The 20,518-nt window shown below is 37.6% G+C and overlaps 1 pseudogene; it reads right to left on the bottom strand.

The window, feature by feature from the left end:
* Positions 1 to 3,593: 3,593 nt before the first annotated feature.
* LOC143853267 (receptor-like protein kinase ANXUR2 pseudogene) lies at positions 3,594 to 9,185 on the bottom strand (annotated as a pseudogene).
* Between the last annotated feature and the right edge of the window lie 11,333 nt (positions 9,186 to 20,518).

Raw genomic sequence — 20,518 nt, 5'->3', positions numbered from 1 at the left:
ATATATATATATATATATATATATATATGTAAATATGTAAATAAATAAATAAAATTCTAACATCCGAGTAAGACGTAATTAATTTGAAAGACAAACATAGTAGTAGGAAGAAAATGGTTAACGTTGTTGATATGAAATTTATGCAGGGCGTCTCTCTCGTTTATTTCTAGAGACTTCGGATTTGTCTCTTAAAAACTTCCTCACACCGTCGGTTGGAAAAGGCAGGTGATAGCTAAACTTTGCTCGTATGGTTTTCAAGTTATACAACAAGAATGGTGAAGTATCTAATTCTTTATGTTTTTCTAAACTAGTCTGTGATAAATGAAATTTTGTCTCTTGTATTCTAATGGAATCTAATTTCTAATAAAGATTTATCAGTTTAATTGTATTTGTCAAATACATGAAGCAGTTTTGAAATATAAGAAATATCCAAAGAGGAAATGGGAAAGGGTGATGGGAAACCTTGAGTTATCCCCGTAATAAAAGTTATACAACTTGGGAGAACCGCGCAACTCCCAGTTGATGTCGGAATCCTACGGAGACCAAGAGTCCCTAGGCGGTATGATCTATCGTAATAAGTCCCCACGGAATCGACCGTGTTGGCAAGGGCAACAAGCAAGTGGGAGCTGGAGTGCCCTGGGTTTAAATGAAATTGTTATGATAAGAATGTGGTAAATTTATCATTGTTCTAAATATTCTCTTTCAGTTATTAGTACATCTGATCATCATAAATGACTTTTCTATTCAGTTGCTGAAGATTTTGGTAAATTATTATTTTGAAAAATTCATATTGTCTTATCTATAATATGGATCTTGAAATGTTGTTTTAAATTGAATTCTCCTACTGGTTCAGTTTCTATCATCCTGCTGACTCTATTTTCTCCCAGGGCTAGAGAATTCTAATGAGGGTGCGTTTGCGCACGAGGACGTCTAGGAGCATAGGATGGTGGGAGCAAATAATTTAGGAAGACGATACCCTTCGTCAACCCCTTTGATTTTATTTTAGATTGACTAGTTCGAGACTTTACTTCATTGAATAAATTGGTTTTAAATTCAAGTTATTGTAAGGAGATATTTTGAAATGGAATAAGAATGGCAGTTGTTTAAGTTTCATAGATGGTTTGTTTTAAAAAAAAAAATATTGTGAGTATTTTGACTGATGTTGCTTGTAGCGATCCGGTCACGGGAATCGGGTCGTTACACCTTTGGCTCTGATACCATGTTAACTTACCAACTTCTCCAAAAGCTTAAGCTGTTGGAGAAAGGCGTTATTTATCTTTTATACTTTAACAGTTCTCAATCTTCTACCTAAAGCAGTAAAAATAAAAATTAGAAACATGACTAAAATATTCCTAAAATAGTAATCCTGTAATCTACCTATACCTATAACTTAACCAAATCAAGTCCAAATCGTGTAATCTTGGGCTCTTTAGATAGGTAATGGAAAAAACCTTCTAAAAATACCAAAATCAAGCGAAACGGATAAATTTTGATGCCCCAAAAAGGTACGACAAATAAAATGACGAAAATAGAAAATAAAAAGTAAAAGACTTGTTTAATGCTACACGTTCTACGACTGCACATGGTTCGGTCCGGTTCGGTTTTGGGCGGTTTCTTGAACCGAACCGATGCCATCGGTTTGGAAAATTTCCAAACCTTAACCGAACCGTTTGGGGGTCAAACCGAATCGAACCAAACCGATCTTGACCGGATCGGTTCGGTTCACGGTTTATCCGATTTCCTTGAGTTGGATTGCTGCTACTTTTATGCCCTGTTTGGATTACAAGAAAAAACATTTTTGACGAAATTTTACTTCAGTTTACACGATTTAGGGGGTAATGATATATTCAAGCATATCGAATGCAGAAAAAGGGATGCATATTCAAGCATACCTCAAAGAGTAGAGATTTGAGAGAAAAATCCGAATCAAATGCTAGGGTTTTGCCGTTTCGCAGATCGAATGTGCAGCTACCGAATCAAATGCACAAAATCCTTCTTTCGCGAATCAAAAGCACAAAATCCTTCTTAGGCTAGGGTTTTTCCGTTTTGGTCGAGAGAGAGTGGAGATAGAGTAGAGATTTGAGAGAAAAATCCGTCAGCTAGGGTTATGAGGTTATCCCTTTTCAGTTTTCAGCATGTAATAAGTTATTCTTTTGGTCTTTGGTGTTATATTTCCGCCCATTTATTTACTTGGAACCACCCATTTTGGTCGGTCTCTTCTCTTTCCAGTTAAATACATTAGATTTGGGTGTGCCAACTAAAGAAAATTGATACATATATGATTTATAACAAAAAATAAAAAAATGGCAAAAATACCATCGATCCATCGGTTCGGTTCGGTTTTTCCGGTTGAAATTTTTCCTAGACCGTGACCGAACCGATCCAAACGGTTTATGAAAAACCGAAACCGTGACCGAACCAATGCCACTAAAAACCGAACCGAAAGGCCCTGTTCGGTTCGGTTTAGGCGGTTAAATGTGCAGCCCTAACACGTTCTGCATCAAAAGTTTAAGTATAAATGACAATACACACATAAACCATATAAAAACTCCAAAATATGAGTTGAAATTTTAGGTTCCTCCTTATATCTTTCAAAAAAAAAAAAAAAAGTTTGAGCATAAATGATTCAACAACACCTAATCCAAACAAGAGTTTAAGCTCTTGGAGTAATTTGTTGTTTTCCAAGCATCATCACCCAGAAACCAGCTATCATTCACTACTCTAGAATAGTGGTAGCGAGGAATAGCTATCCCCATACCGAACGGCCCTATTAATGTTGCCATATGTACCAAAATAGGGTATGTTTGACATTTATTGAAAAAGACATGGATATTCTTTTTTTTTAATGAAAATATCGTTATTTTAGGACAGGAATAGACCATTTACATAAAGATAGCAGTTAATTTCAAAATTTTTAATGAGCACTTGACCCTGTTCTAATAGAAATAATGAATCCATGAAGCCCCATCATCGGCCATACATGAAGACATGAAGTTATTCAAACTAAATTCCCTACATTCTATTAAGAACAGTAGAATTTACCGTATACATAAGCATTTGCAGATTTATACCATTGATAATTATCTCTTTTCTTCTTCTAATGCCTGCTTAGTTCTAATTTCGAGATTGACAAAGAACTGTTCACAATAGTGGCATCCTTCATGTATCACTGTAGGGGAAAAAATAGGATATTCCATGCCCTCAGGCATCCCATAAACCGTGCCAAATGGCAATTTTTATTTCTTTGCTGACAGTAAAACAACCAATTATGTTTCATCACTCTAGATTACAAAGCAGAAAATTTTATAAAATAGTATTTGAACAGAAAGGTTAATAAGCATGGAGACAACTATTAGCTGTGAAATTGCCTTCATTTTTTCGTGCTGTGGTGGAACCCAATTTAGTTTTAATAACTAACATTGTACAGAAAGCAAAGCATAATAAAAACAATCAATCAAAAAGCTGTTCCGAAAAGTAGTACAATTACTAACACATTATCTAAACTAACACCAGATTGACCTGAGGTTAATAGATATGAAGTTTAAACTCTTTATTACAAGTTGATATCAGTTTTAATACCCTGCCTGGTATAAAATATTTAAGGGGAGTAATTAACAGTAAATCCATCATCTGAAGTAACTAAACAAACCTGGCTTTTCTGCTCGTATTCCATTGCCATCATCAACCTATCTCAAAGAGAAGGCCCGGACTACCCTCGTTTTACGAGTGTTCTTTCATTCACCAATGCAGGAGAATAGAAAACATCCCGACTGTCCATTCAGACTGATGGTCGTTTTACCAGTGTTCTTTCACCAAAACAAGCACTTGCTGTGACCACTCAAATTTCTATCATTAACTGTCCTCGGAGCTGTTAATAACTTCATTTACATCAGTCCCACATCAGAATTCTACTCTAATAAGAGCGCAAATTCAAGATTCTGCAACACATCTCTCATTGTAGGTCTGTCAATGCCATAGTCAGACACACATTTCTCAGCTGTCTCTACAAACTTTGTGAGGCTCTTGGGATTGATCTTTCCTTTGAGATAAGGATCGATAATATTCTCAATGGTTCCTTCATTTTTGTTATGCACAGCCCACTCTGCAAGACTAACCTGTTTGTTATGAAGGGTTGGATCAATCGCAGGCCGTGCACACAAGACCTCGAAAAGAACGACACCAAACGAATAAACATCAGATTTCACTGTCAACTGCTGTCTTCTGAAATACTCTGGATCCAGATATCCAAAAGTACCTTTGACAACTGTACTAACATGGGTATTACTGAAATCTACATGCTTTTTTTACAGCTTCGACAGCCCGAAATCACAAAGTTTAGCAACCAAGTTCTCATCCAGGAGAATGTTAGTAGTCTTCACATCCCTGTGAATGATTGTGTACTCTGTACCCGTATGGAGGTAGTGTAGCCCCCTTGCAGCTCCAATGCAAATGTCCAACCTCTGCTTCCATGAGAGAGGAGGCTTCTTGTTCTTATACAGATGCTGCCTTAGATTTCCGCACATCATGTACTCATAAACCAAGATCATCTCATTCCTTTCATTACAGTATCCAATCAACGAAACCAAATTCTTGTGTCTTAGAATATGAAGTGCTTCAATTTCTGACAGGAACTCAAGACGACCTTGTTCTGAAGATGCTTGTAATCTTTTCATAGCTACTGTAGTCCCTCCAATAACTCCTTTATAGACCGTTCCAAAACCTCCACGTCCAATAACAAAGGCACTGTTGAAGTTATTCGTACCCTGTTTTATCTCAGCAAATGAGATGGCAATACCAAGATATCTTGGATTCACATGTAGTTCCTCCACGGTTTGATCGCCCACTGCTATTGCCTCAATAAATTGTGTATTCTTTGTTTTCTTCTTCCAAAAGAAGATTGACTTGTTGAATAACCATTTCCTGCATAGAATGAACAAGATCAGAACCCTTTGTCCATTCGAAGAGAACTTTCAGTAACCAATGCCTATGTAAGCAATAAAGTAGGAGAGTGAATTAAGAGTGGCTTGAACGTAAATTCAGCCCTGGGCATCTTTGAAAGAATTTGATAGGTTCTTTCTAAAGAAGATGGAATCAAAACCTGCTTTTAGCAAGGTCAAATGTGATGCACAGGTAAAATAAATAAATCAACAGCTACTTGACATGCTAATAAAAGAGCACGGATATTAGAGGTGGACAAATAAAATGCTCTGGTTTCAAAACGTATAGAATTTTCTTCTTTTCATTTTTGTTTGAGGATAAAAATCTATTAAAAACATAAAAAAAATTATGCGGGTCAGAGATTGCCCCTCCATAAGAAGGGTTCTACAGACATGCACCTTTTGAGTTATAAATTGCAAGAAATACAAAAACTCCTAATAAATTTCTGTACATTAATAGGAAAATATCCTTGAGTTACCCAGTTTTGAACAATATTTTTACTAAGCATGGAAGCAACTAATAGCTGTGAAATTGCCTTCATTTTTTCATGGAGTTGAAGAACCCAAAAACCTTCCTTTATCTAAGTTTGTAAACTAAAATCCCCTTATATTTTAAAGGAAAACACTACCAAGCTGGAACTCCGTTCTGAAAATAAAGAAGAAGGTGAAAATGACGGCGCGGTTTGGTCATTTTCATGGTGTTTTTGGCATTGGTTGGGAATTCAAGCTCTCTTTGTTTTCCACTTGTTGCATGGCCAACGCCATCCCTGTCTCTACTCACCACATGAATATTGTACTTTTAGCTCAGCCCCAAGATTTCAATATCCCCTTCCACTGTCTTTCCGCTGTCCTTCATGTTGAAGTGTAAATGATTAAGTAACACCTACTCTTGAGAGCTTTAGTGTTTGGAGTTATTGGTTGTTTTTACGTGGTATCAGAGTTGTTGCCTTATGGCATGTCTTGGATTCAAAATCCAACAATTCCTTGATATTAAAAATCCACGAGTACAGCCAACCCAAAAGAAGGGCCACATGTGCCACGTGTAGGGTCAACCCAAAAAAATGAGGGGCCACACGTGAGGGGGAAGTTGATGAAGAGAGCTTCGAGCGGCAACACAAGATGGAGATAAACACAAGCCAGCGATGGAGCTAGGAATTAGTTCGAGAAGGGGCAGAGAATGGTTATTATATAGTAGCCAATCTATCCAAACCCATGCATGAGGAGGAACCTATAATTTGCAACTCATATTTTGAAGTTTTATATGGTTTATGCGTGTATAGTCCATTATTTTTCAGAAAGTACTGTATGACCCACATCATAGGATGATCGAAACCTTCCATTTGATGGTCCACAAAGTAAATAGGTTGTGCCCAAAAAGTCATTCCCATGGGATGATCCTAGCCCTTCAATATAAGAGGAATTGTATGTTTTGAAAACCTCTATAAATTGGAGGTTTGAATCATCCTATGCAAACAATTTTTTGGGCACAACCTATTTACTTTGTGACCCATCAAACAAGCAGCAACTAAAATAATCTCGTAGAGAATTGAAAACCCATGCTACGGTTTGGAGAAAACTCCAATATAACAGGAGAAAGGAGAGAATCTCCTTCACCCACATAAAAGAGCCAATTTCACAAGTGATATCTCAAAAATAAACTGTATTCGATCTTTTTTTTTCCTTTCCGGCCATTACAATATATAGATAGCCAAAAACAAAAATAGAAACCCTAAAAGCTTGCTTAACAATTGTTCTTGTTAACTTACCAACTTCTCCAAAAGCTTAAGCTGTTGGAGAAAGGCGTTATTTATCTTTTATACTTCAACAGTTCTCAATCTTCTACCTAAAGCAGTGAAAATAAAAATTAGAAACATGACTAAAATATTCCTAAAATAGTAATCATGTAGTCTACCTATACCTATAACTTAACCAAATCAAGTTCAAATCGTGTAATCTTGGGCTCTTTAGATAGGTAATGGAAAAAACCTTCTAAAAATACCAAAATCAAGCGAAACGGATAAGTTTTGACGCCCCAAAAAAGTACAACAAATAAAATGACGAAAATAGAAAATAAAAAGTAAAAGACTTGTTCAATGCTACACGTTCTACGGCTGCACATGGTTTGGTCCGGTTCGGTTTTGGGGGATTTCTTGAACCGAACCGATGCCATCGGTTTGGAAAATTTCCAAACCGTAACCGAACCGTTTGGGGGTCAAACCGAACCGAACCAAACCGATCTTGACCCAATCGGTTCGGTTCGGTTCACGGTTTATCCGATTTCCTTGAGTTGGATTGCTGCTACTTTTATGCCCTGTTTGGATTACAAGAAAAAACATTTTTGACGAAATTTTACTTCAGTTTACACGATTTAGGGGGTAATGATATATTCAAGCATATCGAATGCAGAAAAAGGGATGCATATTCAAGCATACCTCAAAGAAAAAGGGATGCATATTCAAGCATACCTCAAAGAGTAGAGATTTGAGAGAAAAATCTGAATCAAATGCTAGGGTTTTGCCGTTTCGCAGATCGAATGTGCAGCTACCGAATCAAATGCACAAAATCCTTCTTAGGCTAGGGTTTTTCCGTTTTGGTCGAGAGAGAGAGTGGAGATAGAGTAGAGATTTGAGAGAAAAATCCGTCAGCTAGGGTTATGAGGTTATCCCTTTTCAGTTTTCAGCATGTAATAAGTTATTCTTTTGGTCTTTGGTGTTATATTTCCGCCCATTTATTTACTTGGAACCACCCATTTTGGTTGGTCTCTTCTCTTTCCGGTTAAATACATTAGATTTGGGTGTGCCAAGTAAAGAAATTGATATATATATATATGATTTATAACAAAAAAATAAAAAAAATGGCAAAAATACCATCGGTCCATCGGTTCGGTTCGGTTTTTCCGGTTGAAATTTTTCCTAGACCGTGACCGAACCGATCCAAACGGTTTATGGAAACCGAAACCGTGACCGAACCAATGCCACTAAAAACCGAACCGAACCAAACCGAAAGGCCCGGTTCGGTTCGGTTTATCGGTTTAGGCGGTTAAATGTGCAGCCCTAACACGTTCTGCATCAAAAGTTTAAGTATAAATGACAATACACGCATAAACCATATAAAAACTCCAAAATATGAGTTGAAATTTTAGGTTCCTCCTAATATCTTTCAAAAAAAAAAAAAAAAGTTTAAGCATAAATGATTCAACAACACCTAGTCCAACCAAGAGTTTAAGCTCTTGGAGTAATTTGTTGTTTTCCAAGCATCACCCAGAAACCAGCTATCATTCACTACTCTAGAATAGTGGTAGCGAGGAATAGCTATCCCCATACCGAACGGCCCTATTAATGTTGCCATATGTACCAAAATAGGGTATGTTTGACATTTATTGAAAAAGACATGGATATTCTTTTTTTTTAATGAAAATATCGTTATCTTAGGACAGGAATAGACCATTTACATAAAGATAGCAGTTAATTTCAAAACTTTTAATGAGCACTTGACCCTGTTCTAATAGAAATAATGAATCCATGAAGTTATTCCAACTAAATTCCCTACATGCTATTAAGAACAGTAGAATTTACAGTATACATAAGCATTTGCAGATTTATACCATTGATAATTATCTCTTTTCTTCTTCTAATGCCTCCTTAGTTCTAATTTCGAGATTGACAAAGAACTGTTCACAATAGTAAACCGTGCCAAATGGCAATTTTTATTTCTTTGCTGACAGTAAAACAACCAATTATGTTTCATCACTCTAGATTACAAAGCAGAAAAATTTATAAAATAGTATTTGAACAGAAAGGTTAATAAGCATGGAGGCAACTATTAGCTGTGAAATTGCCTTTATTTTTTCGTGCTGTGGTGGAACCCAATTTAGTTTTAATAACTAACATTGTACAGAAAGCAAAGCATAATAAAAACAATCAATCAAAAAGCTGTTCCGAAAAGTAGTACAATTACTAACACATTATCTAAACTAACACCAGATTGACCCGAGGTTAATAGATATGAAGTTTAAACTCTTTATTACAAGTTGATATCAGTTTTAATACCCTGCCTGGTATAAAATATTTAAGGGGAGTAATTAACAGTAAATCCATCATCTGAAGTAACTAAACAAACCTGGCTTTTCTGCTCGTATTCCATTGCCATCATCAACCTATCTCAAAGAGAAGGCTCGGACTACCCTCGTTTTACGAGTGTTCTTTCATTCACCAATGCAGGAGAATAGAAAACATCCCGACTGTCCATTCAGACTGATGGTCGTTTTACCAGTGTTCTTTCACCAAAACAAGCACTTGCTGTGACCACTCAAATTTCTATCATTAAGTGTCCTCGGAGCTGTTAATAACTTCATTTACATCAGTCCCACATCAGAATTCTACTCTAATAAGAGCGCAAATTCAAGATTCTGCAACACATCTCTCATTGTAGGTCTGTCAATGCCATAGTCAGGCACACATTTCTCAGCTGTCTCTACAAAATTTGTGAGGCTCTTGGGATTGATCTTTCCTTTGAGATAAGGATCGATAATATTCTCAATGGTTCCTTCATTTTTGTTATGCACAGCCCACTCTGCAAGACTAACCTGTTTGCTATGAAGGGTTGGATCAATCACAGGCCGTGCACACAAGACCTCGAAAAGAACGAGACCAAACGAATAAACATCAGATTTCACTGTCAACTGCTGTCTTCTGAAATACTCTGGATCCAGATATCCAAAAGTACCTTTGACAACTGTACTAACATGGGTATTACTGAAATCTACATGCTTTTTTGACAGCTTCGACAGCCCGAAATCACAAAGTTTAGCAACCAAGTTCTCATCCAGGAGAATGTTAGTAGTCTTCACATCCAAAGAAATTCCCTCTTCCGGGGAAAGGCGAAAAAAATCAAGGAAAAGAGAACCGTTTGAGGCTTGTTTCACTCCTTTTTATTATTATGAACTTAGTTTCTTCCGTCACGGGAAGAAGCCCTTAAAATATTTCTAAGGTTTGATCTGAATTGGGTTTTTCATGCCAAGCTGGCAGACCTTATTAGTGCTTGGTCTCTCTCCCCTTGGAGGAAGAAAGGAAAGATCCTTTGGAATTTGTCGACATTGGCACTGATCTAGACAACTTTGAAGGAAAGAAATGCTAGACTATTTAAAGGTAACCATTTCTTGGGCTAGATCTCTTCCTAAGTTTAGATTCATCTCGGCTTATGACCTGTGGTATAGTTGGAGGGAGATTAGTGGTGATTGTTCTAACATGAGTGGGCCCCAATGGAGCCTACCTCATGGATTTCTTAAATTCAACTTTGACGGATCCTTCCTGAGCATCCCGGGCCTCTCATGGATTGGTCTTCTTAGAAATGAAGAGTGGGAGACAATTTGGGCCTTCTAAGGATTTATCTAAGGTTATTGTGTAGGGTGACTCGCTTAATGCTATCGGGTGGTGGGTAGCAAGGTCCTCCCTTGGAGATTCACCTGTTGGATTGATGAGATTATGGACCATATTGGAGGATCAAAGGTTTATTTTCACCATGTTAAAATATCCACTAATAAATATGTAGATAAACTTGCTAGGGACGGAGTAGTGAGGCATGATCTAGATTTTTTTTTTCTACCCCCTGAGAGGCTTGTTTTGATCGTCTCTTTTCTTTCACTGCTCATGTGATTTTTTCTCTTTCGATGACTAACTCGGTCGGCATTGTATTCTCTTCTCTTCTTATTAATGATAACTTTGCCATTCAAAAAAAAAAAACATGGGGCACCCAAGAAGAAATGGCTCAAAAATAATAGAAAGTGAAAGGAATGGTTGGTAGGCAAAGTTAATAGAGTGAAAATGAAATGAAAAGGGTATGGGGCAACAACATCTACCAGTATCCGATGAATTGTGATCTTCAGCTGATTTGACAAGCATTAAAGGTAAGAACAATTATGAGAATTGTCTCGTTCTTTTGTACTTGCATTGTAAATGCCATAATGATAATGAGAGAAATGAATCGGAAAAGTATATGATAATGAGAAAAATGAATTGCAAAAGTAAAATATATGGAGTAGAAGAACTTTGAGTATGCAAAGGCAAACTTATCACTTGATGGAAAGTTTCATAAGTGTACAAGTGAAAGAAGGAGTTGAATTGACGAAAGAATGCAAGTACATAGTGAGAACAAGTAAAAAAATGTGAAAATTTATAGGAAAGGGAAAAAAATTAAAAGCAGATTGCCCCAAATTACACGGGAGGTGAAAATTATGAGTAATGAGATTAGAAGTACAGAAGAGCAAATGTTTGCATGGTGGTGTATTCTATATTATCTAAAAGTTAATAAGACAAAAGTGTGCAATGTAAAGATAAAAGGAGAGGAAGAATTATATATGTGAGAAAGCTTTAAAGAAAAAGAAGATTAAGATTAAAGTTTAGATAGTATGGCATTAATGTTTGCGGCAATGTGGTACTTAAGGTAGTACCAGACCATATCGAAGGCAACATGGTAGTTAGGGTCGTACCAGTAAATGAACGGTTTGGATCATCCCATGAAGTGGGCCCACTTCACGTCCTAAAAAATGTTGGATCCCGTGCGCACGAACCCTATAAAATCTCCCTACACAAGCCAATTCTGGCTCATATGTCAGGCCCTAGTGCACTGCATGATCCATTCAAATCAGAAATAAGAGTATAAAATTATCTAACAAATGCAGTGGCTGGGGAATTTTAGTTGTATAAGTTACAGGTTCTGAATACGTGCACTTGTTTTCAAATTTATATGCCAAGAATGGTGACTTAATGTATCCTGATTTTCTTATGAATAACAAACAAAGCACATTTGGTTCATGAGCTTTACCATTTTATTGGCTTTAACTATAATTGATGATATTATTAGTTTTATATTATTTGGTTTTGGCCACTTCCAAAAGGCATGAGGTGCTTGACCTCACTGTCCATTTTGGTCGAAGATTGGTACTTTTTTATTTGTTAAAGTTATGGAATGCATTGCCCAAAAAATTTACTATACAACAAAAGTCAACATTTGAACCATCTTTACTATTCAATTGTTGCACATGCCCACTGATCCAAATTGGGGTTGTAATTTATGCATTTTGATGCTTTGGAAGTTACAAGTAGGTTACTTGGTACATTTGTGATTTTAAACCATCATCTATTTTCTATTAGAAATTGGTGGGTAATTGGCCATACTCTTGTTTAAGAGCACATTGTTTCAATGGAGATCATTTTAGAGGAGACACAGATTGCTTCACCTTTGCAGGTGCCAACAGAGCAGTGGCTTGTTGAAGTTGACTCGAATCAGCCCACTTGCAGGTCTAGTTGATGAACAATATTTTTAGGGAAATGATATATTCACCCCTTTTCGTACTTGGGACAGCCCCCTCTACCGTAAAAGAGTACTTATAAATACAATAGAGGGTATCACGGCTCACCCAAGTAAGAAAAGGGGGTGAATATATCACTTAATAAGCATGGAATGGAAGCAACTAATAGCTGTGAAATTGCCTTCATTTTTTCATGCCGTTTAAAGAACCCAAAAACCTCCCCTTTATCTAAGTTTGTAAACTCAATCCCCTTGTATTTTAAAGGAAAACACTTCCAAAATGGAACCCCATTTTGAACATACAAAAAAAGTGATAGCTCTCTTCTTTGTTTTCTTGCACATGTGTCACCATGGAGGATCCCGTTTTTTTTTTCTACAAAAGGGATTTCAATTTTGCTACCTCCTTGCCCCTTCCTTTCCCTGCCCTTTTCCTCTCTGTCCTGGATATCGCTAAGTGGTCACCTTGAAACCAGCAATCTTTCACTACTCTAGGATACTGCTATCGAGGAATATGTAAGCCCAAGGGTTCCCATGGGTTCAAACATTTACCTTACCTTCTTGTTTTGATGCTAGCAAACCCAAATTAATTAGCATTAATGGACTAATGTGTTGCTTTGAGATGTCGTGCTCTATACAGGAATTTCAAGTGTCATATCGCCATTACACAACTCATATCAACACATAGCTTGCGGATCCACATACACAATGATCAAGAGCTTGCACTCACATTGAAGACATCGTCATTTGAAGATGTTCAAGTCAAGGAGCTCAAGATAAAGATCCCACAAGCATACCTAGCAAGTGTGAAGAAGAAGCTTGGAGATGAACCAACATGGTGACAACTCATGCACCTTTCAACATGCATTGAAGATTGGAGGAAGTCACAAGAGCCAAATCAAGTTGAAGATGTTCACTCACAAGCTGAAGAAGTCCAAGAAAGTGCTAAGGAGCCAAGACATTCCAAGACGACTCAAGGTTCTTATTTTTAGAATGTATTTAGAGTCCTTTTGATTTTATGTTAAATGCACTTTCAAAAGGTTTTCATACTTAAGTTTTTATATCTTTAAAAACCATACACACACTAAAAAATGTGTTTGAAAACCTAGAACTAAAGCCCAAAGACCATGGCCCAAAGCCCATGATTGTTATATGTTAAAAAGGATTTTTAAACATGACCGGTCAACCGGGGTGTCCCGGGCGACCGCGGAAGCAATCCTGGAAATCCAGCATTTGTATTCCAAAGGCGGGCCGGTTGACCGGGATGAGCAGGGCGACTGCGGAAATGGTTCTTTCAAAACAGAACCATTTCAGCATGGTTTGGGTGGGCGACCGCGGATAAGTTTTTGCGCATAATGTTTAAACAAATAGGTAGCCCTCGCCGAGCAACCGCCATAGGCCGGTCGACCGCTACGGTTTGAATTTTGAATTTACAATAGTGAGCCCGATAAGGGCGGGCGACTGCCGTACCTCGGTCGACCGCCGCGGCATGGAGAAATAGCCGTTGGGGCTTGCGGGGCTTGACTTTTTCAACCAAGTTTTTTTCTGTTTTACCCCCAAACGGTCATATTTCCACATGGGCTATATATACACTATCTAAACTTATCTAAGCAAGCTTTTGAACATTTTGAAAGATCAAATCCCATAGTTTTGAGCTAAAACCTTCACATCAAAAGCTAAACCTCTTTGAACTTGTATTTTGACATTCTATCAAGAGGAACTCCATAGGCTTTACATTTGTATCTTTCCTTGGAGCGTTTGTGAGCTTACAAAGTTGTAATCCGCCTGTCAAGAGGCAAAGAGAGAGTTTTATTTTTAGTTTTTCATTTTTTAGGGTCTCCGATTCGGCCCTTTAAGAAAGGCAAATCTTGGAGTTGTTGAGGGTCTCCGATTCGGCCCGGTAAGAAAGGAGAATAGATTGTAAGAGGGAGTGCCCCTCGCTAGGGTTCGTGCAGAAAGGGTTTGTCCCCTTTGGAGATTGAAGAAGGCGTTTGTACGGCTTAGAGGTTTGCCACTGAAAAACCTCATTTTTAGTGGAGAAACCCAAGGAGATAAACTTGGAAGAGTGGAGTAGGTCTTGTGATAGACCGAACCACTATAAAAATTGTGTGTTCTTGTGGTGTGCCTTCGCCTTCTTCTCTTGCACATTTGGTGATTGGTAATCTCTTCCCTTTATTTGCATTTATGTTTTATTGAATAAGGTTAGAGCATAAAAGCATAAAGGAATATCTAAACCCTAGCTTTCATTATATTTGATTATTTGAACAAGGGATAGACTAATTAATACTTAATTAGAAAATTAATTTTATTAATCCACCTAATTAAGCCAAGAAGTTTTAATTTACCAATTCACCCCCCCCCCCCCCCTCTAGGGTTATCACACTTGTATTTCAGAATAGCTATCCCCGTGTGGAACAGCCCTATTAATCTTGTCATATGTACCAAAATAGGGATATGTTTATCATTTATTGAGAAAGACATGGATATTCTTGTCATAATAAATGGTTATTAATGTATACTAGACATTGCTATATGTATCAAAATAGGGGTATGATTTGCATTTATTGAGAAAGACAGGGAGATTCTTGTCATAGTAAATGGTTATTTTAGTAGAGAAATAGATCATTTACATACAGATAGCAGTAGTAGTTACTTTCAAAACTTTGAATGAGCACATGACCTTTTTTCTGATAGAAAAAATGAATCCATGAAGACCCATCATTGCCAATACATGAAGTCATTCAAGCGAAGGTTTCAGATTTTGGTTTCTTAATGTGTTTCAGTCCTCACCGAAACCGAAATTTCGGCCGAAATCCGATGAAATCTATTCCACGACTATTTTTTCTCTGACTTTATTTCAATCGAAAATTTTCGAAATTTCGGTAATTTCGGGATAATCTTTTCTTTTCTTTTTTTTGAAACGGCAAAGAGATATCATTAAAAGAAGGGGGGGGCTGAGATGGACCACAGCCAGATGTACAGGGGAGAAACAGGATAGAAAAATACAAAATACAAAAAATACAAAATAAACTACGGAGGGAGAAAATCAAACAACTCCAACACCGTACGACCAACCCCACTTCTAGGTCTAGCAAACACATCCGCCTCCCCGTTAGCATTCCTTCGCACGTGGTTGAAGGCAATACCCGATCCCGAGATTAAATCCTCAATTTCATCAAAAAAGGATAAGAATCTCCAAGGAGGCAACACCACCCTTTTCAACCAACGAATCACATTGAGTGGATCGCCCTCTATAATGGTGTTATCCAAGCACTCTCTATCTAATCTCTTGATACCATGATATACAGCCTTCACTTCTGCCTCCGAAGCATCACATCTCTCCAAAGGACCAGAATAGGCCCACACAACTACACCCCGGTCATCACGGAACAACCCGCCAATCCTAGTCGGACCCGGATTTCCAAAACTCGAGCCATTAAAATTCAATTTCCACTTCCCATAAGGTGGAGCCTCCCAACGCTGATTAATCCGAGGCATATATTTCCCTACTGAAGCAAACTACCAAGGGCGGAGCCAGGAATTTATGCAAATATGAAAGGGATTTTGCAAGTCTTGGGGGGGCCATGGCCCCCCTCATGCTATATGTGCCTCCGCCCCTGCAAACTACCCTCCACCCCTCCCATAGATCGAATCCCGATACAAAGCGGAAGGACGGAAGACATTGCAGCCAAGATATCGATAGTGCAATAATTTTCATGTAAAGCCAATGAGGCGATTTGGCAATCCCTAAAAAAGTCTAGAATTTCTTTCTTTCTAAATCACCCACCATGTCGCAAGCAAACATATATTCCACAAAGTTTTTCCTTTCTTGCTCCATGGCACTAATTGCCATTGTAGCAGCAAACTTGGAATAGATAATGGAAACACCCAAGCAATACCAAACCTCAGAAAAATGTAAGTCCATATCCGACGGGTGAAAGAGCAATACATGAAAAGATGATCAACAGATTCCCCATCATCCAAGCATAGAGGGTAATGGTCAATAAGCAACATACCACGCTTTCGAATAAAGTTAACCGTTTGGATCCCATCACGACATACTGCCCACCTGAAGAAACAAACTCTAGGCGGACAATGAAATTTCCATACCTTGGTTGAAATGGAGGATACACCATTAGGCATTAAGATAGAATAAAAAGATTTGACAGAAAATATGCCCGAAGATTCCGCGGTCCATATTCTTTTATCCAAACCATTTCTCTTAATGTAACACCCATCGAGAAGCTCAAGAAAACGGGATGCCGACTCTAACTCCCAATCAAAGAGATTCCTCCTGAAAACCGGTGCCCATACTGATACACCCCCAATAAGGTCAAGATAGTCCCCAACTAAAGCCTCTTTATCGGCAGCAACTCTATAAAGGTCCGGGAACAATTCCTTAAGAGGCTTCTCCGCACACCACCCATCATTCCAAAATTTTATCCTGTCCCCCAAATAGATTCTAAACATAATATTTCGGGATAATATTAAATAATTATCAAAACTTCAGATTTTTGGGTGAAATCCCTAAAATTTAGGATGAAATTTTGGGATAAAGTCAAAATTTCGGCCGAAATAAACTACAGTTTTGGGTTTAGTGAATTTCGGTTTCGTTATCGACCGAAACCCGAAATTTCAGATTTCGGTTGAAATTTTAAAACCTTGATTCAAACTAGATTCCCTACACACTATTAAGAATAGTAGAATTTACAGTATACATAAGCATTTGCAGATTATTACCATTGAAAATTATCTCTTCTTCTAGTGAAAATATTAAATTTCACATATCTCCATCCCAAAATTCTTCGGCAGGTTTGAACATAACATCTACAAACACAAAACTCTGGTGCAATTGCTATCCTCTTCTGTAGAATGTGACTAATTTTCTCCAACTCCTCAGTCAACTGCCAGTAAAATATATCAAAGTTTTCTTTCAACTCTTGGGAATCAGTCATCCCTTGCTCTTGGACTGCTCACTGACGCTAGAGACGGCGGAACCACCTGGATGCCTTCTATGTCTTCCCATAGAAGGAAAACTTTAGTTCTATGTCCAAACAAGATTGTGTGAAACCCAATGATTGTTGGCGACAGAAAGAGGCAACCCTACAGGGGCAATTTTTGCTTCAACTGACAAGTAAAATCATTTATAAGGAATTCCTCTGGTGGAAGCCCAAATAATTTCTGGAAATCTGAATTTGCTTGAGGCGACCTCAAATTTATCTTCTTCCCGACCACCTCCTCCATCTTTGTCAAGTAATCTTTAACAATATCAATACCTCTTGCATTATTCAAACAAATTCACAAGTGCTACTTAGATTGGCATGCTTGAGCTAATTTCCTTTGAAGAGGAATCCATATGACTGCTACTTCTGATGAATTAGATTTTACAAAATTGATTTCAGCATGACCAAGGGATGTACCTTCATCAAAAGGTCAAGACTTCCACATCCATTGTAGATTGAGTCTCATCCATTGCATCAAATTCAAATATTTCATTCCATTGGGGATCTAAATATCTGGAACTTTATTGAACTGGTTCTTGTTTTAACATTGCACGTGAACACCACATAAAGATCAGATAAACCAGTTGACTTGAGTCCACAACTGCTAAGCTTCTTCCTTCTATCAAGGCGCAGTTAGCAACCACACATCCCCCTGTGCTTTGACTCAATGATCACAGCCTCTTTGTAATCTAGCTTGCATAAAATGTGATATCATCTGTAGAACACGTTCACCCTGAATAACAAGAATCCCACGCACAACCACTTCCCCAATTGAATCTGGCACGCCCAATCCAACAAATTTAAGGCCTTGGATCGTACTAGGCATGGCTAGAAGGATATGTGCAAGCACATACAATCGACCCCCCCCCCCCCCACCCCCCCAGAAAAAATGAGACTACTGTGAAATTCCCAAAATATCAAAGCTTTTAATCCGACTCATGTTCCATCTACAAAGAAGCCCAAATTTGCTCCTTGCTGGACCCCAGCGCTTTCAAATGAACTGACTTAACATTCTAAGAAACGAATCTGCAAACTGCGCATAGATATCCATAACACCTTGTCGGGCCCCACCTTTGATCATACCTTTCATTATGGTGCTCTGTAGGAAATTCATGCGCCATGATAAAACCAGACGCGAGGATTGATCTCCTGAAGTTAATTCAGGTCCTGGCATTATAAAGAAGAGCAATTCCGTCTTGAAAAAGCTCCCATAAGGAACATCCGGGGTGCTCGTCCCAACTAAAACTGCAAAAACCTTCCCATCGGCTTTCAAATATATGTGCTCCTCTGTAGCTTTCACAGCCTTAATTAATTTAGTTGCACCCTTTGTATAAGTAACCCCTCTTTTTAATCTTGGGTGAAAAGAGAAGAGAATTCAGGTCAGCTGGTGAAATCGGATAGGATTGGTCAAGAATTACTCCTCCGGCTAAATTGCTAGGCACTTTCCCTCCTTGATCTTTTGATTTCATGGTTCGCAATGCTTCATCCAATGTAATGCAAGTGGATGGGTCTCCTGATCGGTTCTTGGAAGCCTTGGGGTTGGGTACATCTGATGGAACAGAGCTCACATTGGTACTGAATATTGTTTCCCTTGATTTTCTAAGAAAAATTTGACAAAGGAGGCCATCAAGATTGCGTGGCCTCATTGATGGGAATTTCATTCTGTAGAGAGAGAAAAATTAGAAGTATTTTTCCACTACAATTGAATGGCCAGGAATTAATTTCAGCATTAGGAGCCTATGTAAGTATTTGATACACTCATTCTAAAGAAGATTGTGTCTAAGAGTGCAATGGCAAGTTGACATGCGACGGATTATGAGTAAAAAATGACAATAGAGCTTCTTGATATGTTACTTAAAGAGCTGCATTAAAAATGAACATTAAAGGTCGAGAAATAAAAAGCTTTGTTTTTCATAACTAGAGATTCATTGGATAGAACTGAAAACACATTGTACCCGGGATAATCAGAAAGAAAATCAAAATTCATATGCACATTTTCTTTAAATTTCAGTTGCAAAATACAAATATAGATAATAGCCTAAATTAAGAAAGATATAAAAACAATGGGTGTGCAAACCAAGTACAAGAAAATAACATCACCTGCTTGCACTTTCTTGTAAACCAGTAAGGGGACTAGAAAACAAATAGCATTCCCTTAACAATTATGAAAAGAGTGCCTGACTACAATATAACTGTACTTCTCTTTTATATGATGGTTAATTGAGGAAATCGAGGATAATTATATAAATTAACATTAGAAGTCTTTGTAAGAATTTGACAGAATCTTTCTAAAGAAGATTACATCTAAGAGTGCAGTAGCAAGTTGACATGTGATGGATTATGAGTAAAAAAATGACAATAGAGAGCTTCTTGATATGTTACTTAAAGAGCTGCATTAAAAATGAACATTGAAAATCAGAAAGAAAATCAGAAAGAATTAAAATTCATATACACATTTTCTTTAAATTTCGGGGGCAGAATACAAATATAGATAATATCCTAACTTAGCAATGAAATAGAAATAATGGGTGTGAAAACTAAGTACAGCAAAATAACTTCACTTCCTTTCTTCCTTGCACTTTCCTGTTTATCAGTGAGGGGAAAGAAACTAGAAATCAAATGGCATTCCCTTAACTACTACCTACCAGAATTTATGCAAGGAGTGCATGACAACAATAAAACTGTACTTCTCTTCTGTAAGATGGTTAATTGAAGAAATCAAGAATAATTATCTATAATAAAGTTCACTAAGAACTATAGTAACTGATTCAAGAACTTGTGAACAAAACCACACACTTCTAGGAATCTGATCTAGATTATGGATGCTGCAGAAACTAAGATCACCAGAACTAAATTGAAATTCTAGAAAACTGTACATTCATTGTCACAATATCGAGTTGAAATCCTTGGTGTGTTACTTTGACTATTCATGTGTTTTAATTGATGATGCTAGGACAAGTTCGCATTGAAGTGAAAAACATGCAGCCAAGAATGACAAGGAGGGCCTTGCCATAGCTAATGTGCGAACAACGATGTCGGAAACACTGGATCTCTAGGCTTCACAGTCGATGATGCCATAGCGATCATATTCCATTCAAGGTGTGTAATGATGTTTTCATAAGCAACATAAGGACATCAGTAATAATTTCTAGACTCATAAATGATATCAATAATCCTTCGTTTAATAATTGTGCTCCTCTCTTCATCTTACACTTTTCTAGGGAGCTGTTAACAGTTGGTATAATTCCAACAAAAAAAAATCTACCAAAAGCC

Source organism: Tasmannia lanceolata, unplaced genomic scaffold, assembly GCF_043159265.1.
Source record: "Tasmannia lanceolata isolate RefF3 unplaced genomic scaffold, GAP_Taslan_0.1 ptg000019l, whole genome shotgun sequence".
NCBI lineage: Eukaryota > Viridiplantae > Streptophyta > Magnoliopsida > Canellales > Winteraceae > Tasmannia > Tasmannia lanceolata.
The sequence above is the reverse complement of the archived record's forward strand: the minus strand, read 5'-3'. Positions and strand labels throughout refer to the sequence as shown.